We start from the raw sequence: 4460 nt of genomic DNA on the forward strand, positions 1-4460 counted from the left end.
ATAAGGTTACTCACAAACTGTGGAGACACACTTACATGCAACTGTCCGTATATTGAAGAAGTTGATGAAATAAAATATCTGGGAGTATAATGATTGATCAATACTTGAAGTGGAACTCCCACATAAGATTTATTTGTAAAAAACTCAAATACATTTCCTATAAATTCTATAAAATAAATAGAATCTTAAATCTAGAGTACCTTAAGATGATATATTATTTTGCTTTTGTACAATCGTTAATACAGTATGGTATAGTCGTTTGGGGTGGGGCCTATGATAACCACATTAGTGATCCATTCATAATTCAAAAGTGTGTAATAAAAACAATATTAAATAAACCTAGGCTGTATCCAAGTGAATCTCTATTTGTTGATTTCAAAGTTTTGGCAGTAAGACAACTTTATTTCAAGAGTCTCTTCAAAAATATAGCCAAAAATTAAGATAAATTCTGTAGGATTGATAAAACATTTTACAACTTGAAACCAGACAGTTCGCTGAGGTATGTTGTCCAGGATTCTAAGTTGAGCATGTTAAGAAGACAGTTGATGTATATGAGCTCTAGATTTATTAATATAATTCCATTTGATATTCACCAAAGAGTAGATTTGAAGGGAATATGGATTAAGGAAAAGTATTTCTTTCCCCTGGGACCTGGATGGTGGCAATAATAGCCTATATTTATAAAGGTAATCTTTTTTTAAAGTAATATTTTTTATTTTTTGTAATTCCTGAGACCTGAATGGTAGTCATATTTTTTTATCTCTGTTTTATTTCAGTTTTTCCTATTGGAAAATCTTTTTCTCTCTCTCTCTCTTCCTCTCTATGAGCACTGCATGACAAATATTCTAATCTCCCTTCCTTTCCATTCTTCATTCCATTCATTCATCCATTTTCCACATCTCATCTCCATTCTACATAATACATATTCATCTTCCCATCTCAAGATTTTCTGTTATTTAGTATAGGATATTGTCAATATTACTTAATCAATTTCTGAAATTTTAATTAAATCCCACACTTTAACTTTTGTTTCATTTATCTGATTTCAATTATTAATGCAATATTGTATTTACTATTACTTATTCTAATTTCATTCATTCATTCATCCCATAATTCTAAGATACAAATCAACTAGTTTTTAACTTACATTAAGTAGAGTTTCTTTTTTGAGCATTACTTTGAGTTATAATTCCCAACAGCTCTAATTCATCACAACCCGGTCATGTATTAATGGGAAGGATATTTCATATCCTTCTTAGAGAATCGACAATTATTTTTTGAAACACCGCCGATTTATGAAGTTATACATCACATTATTATATTATCGTTATTCTAATTGCATTCTATATTTATTCTCATTGATTAATTATTTATGCTTTGTGAAATCGTTGAATAACTATTATCGTAATTTAATGTAAATTAGCAGTGTATAAGCCAGTAAATATTATAACATACATAAATAAAGAAATCTAATCTCTCTCAAAACTCGTTATCACTCTTTTGTTTTTAGCAGTGAAGTATTTTTTAAACTCGATTTTGGGTTATAACTGGTACTTTGTTTTTAGTTTTTACATTAAATCGACTTTTTGCGACTGCCTCCAGCGGTCAAAGACTTTCTTTTGCTGGTGCTGGCTGAAACAATTTTTAGTTTTTTTAGTTCTGGGTAGTTAATTCTATTTTATTTACTTGTAATAAGTGTTGATTTATTAACCTTGATTTGTTAAATTGTTGAATTCTGGCAATAAAGAATTGAATTGATATTGTAATTGTGGAATGTAATAAATAAATAAAGTAATAAACAACTATACATTTGTGGATCACAAAGCAAGATAGAATCATTGTTGAAACGAGGCAATTACATCAGCAGTCAGTGTGAGTGAATTATTGGTGTAGAGGTGTGTGCTGTGCACTGGAGGCGCGCGATACACGAACCTTGCTATTTGCATGTTATCAGTTGGGAGAAGGTCGACTGGAGGTGGTGGCGGCAGAGGGGATGGCAAAGACAGGGTGGGGGTGGTACCTAAAGAGTGTGGGTAGATGATAACACCCGACCCGACTGCAATTCGCAGAAAGCAAGCAGAGTAGACTGACGTTTATCTCTTCAACCCCTTCAGACCGTTTTTAGCACTGTTCATATCTCTTCGCTTCCATCCAAAAGCTATTCTAGCTGAAACTCATCACGTTTCTATTCCATTGCAACGAGAATACGGATCAGTAAACGATAGTAGCCTTCCATATGTCAATGGAAGATGTAAGGAGTTGGGTGACACTTCCACTAACTAGTAGTTCTGTGAACAGTAGATCTCGCGCAGTAATAACGACGTCCCAAACCATAAGCACATCCACACTGATACACTAACTATTTATTTGATCAGATCATGCTTACACAAGATTTAATTATCATATAACGCTTTCCGGAATTTAGCGCGAGAAAACCAGAAGACATCTAGGCACCCAGACGAGCTGTTATAAGTTCTTTGCATCCTATATTTTAATAGTGCATAAGAATTTCATTCAATGAGGCATGCAATTTATAGTCTACACAGCTGCTAATTTTTTACCAAGTTACATTGAGATAGGTATTGAATTGCATACGTCATGGCATGCAATTTATAGTCAACTCGACAGCTGATTTATGATGATTAATTCTATAGTCTAATTTTCACTCTAATATTGACGTATGAAAGAAGCTCCTTTTTCCTTTTATAGGAAATGCAAAATTTCCAAAAACCTTGTATATACGTCGACGCGCAATTTAAAAAGGAACATACCTGTCTAATTTCATGAAAATCTATTACCGCGTTTCACCGTAAATGCGCAACATATAAACATTTAAACATTTAAACATTAAGAGAAATGCCAAACCATCGACTTGAATCTTAGACCTCACTTCGCTCGGTCAAATATGTAACGGAAAAAAGAAACTATATGTGTAATTACGATAAAGAAAGACTGAACAGTGAAGAAATATAATGAAACTAGCCGTCAGGCTCGCTTCGCTCGCCAGACTGGACCCCCGACTGGATCGTCCAAAAATGAGCTCAGCGGGCTCGCTTCGCTCGCCTGCATGTAGACTTCAGCGGAACCTCTGTACCGAATTCTGGACCCCTGACTGGATTGTCCAAAAATGAGATCAGCGGGCTCGCTTCGCTCGCCTGCATGTATAGACCTCAGCGGAACCTCTGTACCGAATTGAACGTATTATGTCAATTTGATCTCGAAAAACACCTGTTACTATATCGGCGTATCTTCGGCGAACAAAATTCTTCCATCTCAGCTAAACCTGTATACTGAATTTTTTAAATATGTTTCCATCAGTTATTATTGAAAAGGTCAGGAAATGCAGAAAAGCTGAGAAAACGCTAATTTTGGACGTATCTTTGGCATTATTTCAAATCCTTCTAATACAACATTATTGCACCCCAGCTCAGATTTTGTAGTAAATTTGAACATTTTCTGTTATTTGTTCTCGATAAAGCTGAGAAAACGCTAAAAATCTGGTGTGGTACACTAACACAACTTCCTTGCTCATTGATCTATAAGCCTCATTCTTAAACGAGAATAATCTAGGGGAATAACATTATGCCGATTGGCGGCTAAATAATTTTATTAAAACTACGATTATACTATTGTCATTGTGTTCAGAGTACATTTTCCTTTGTTTGAATTATAAAATTTGAGGATTTTTAAAAGTTGTCAAAACAGCTGTTATACAAATAAAATTTCGAATAAACTGCTCTACCTACCTACCTCATGCACGAGAAGGAGGTTACAAAGTAAATTTCTCAATGATGGGGTAGACCCCCTGTTAATTTCTCAGGGTGGAGACTCATGCCAGTTAATAGAGCTGATATATACTATACAGAGTATGAGTTAGGAAAAAATCGGTCAAGTCATTTTGAGAAAATCGTGAAAAATATGGTTTTTAGTGATTATCCGCTTAATGATGTCTCATAAGGGTAGGTTAGGTTTTTTCTTTGAAATTGCAATAAATGCTACAAGGGTATTCATTGTCTATCAATGTTTTTGATTTGAAAGTGTAGGTTATAGGGGGTAGTTTAGGTTTTGCTTTGTAATGGCAATATGCTCCCTTAGTTATAGTGTTTTTTAACATCGGTTAAATAACAACCGTGAATTATATTATTAAAATGTACTCTCTATTTTATTGAATCAGATAATAATGGTATATTGATTATCATATTGAATTTTATGATAAATCATCATTGGATAGTAATAATATTATATCAAATATTATTTGGAGACGATTGGCTCCAGTCACAGTGCTCGGTAACCATCATCACAAAGAACTGACTGAATGGAACGGAAAAAACGTTACTAGCGCATGCGGAATACGATACTGACTGAGACAGAGAGTGATTTTTGTGGTTCCCCTACTCTTTTCTTGACACTTCTCACTCGCACTTGTCAATTTTTGGTTTTGGGTAAACTTACTGATTTAC

Source organism: Nilaparvata lugens, unplaced genomic scaffold, assembly GCF_014356525.2.
Source record: "Nilaparvata lugens isolate BPH unplaced genomic scaffold, ASM1435652v1 scaffold1335_1_2, whole genome shotgun sequence".
In the NCBI taxonomy this organism is placed as follows: domain Eukaryota; kingdom Metazoa; phylum Arthropoda; class Insecta; order Hemiptera; family Delphacidae; genus Nilaparvata; species Nilaparvata lugens.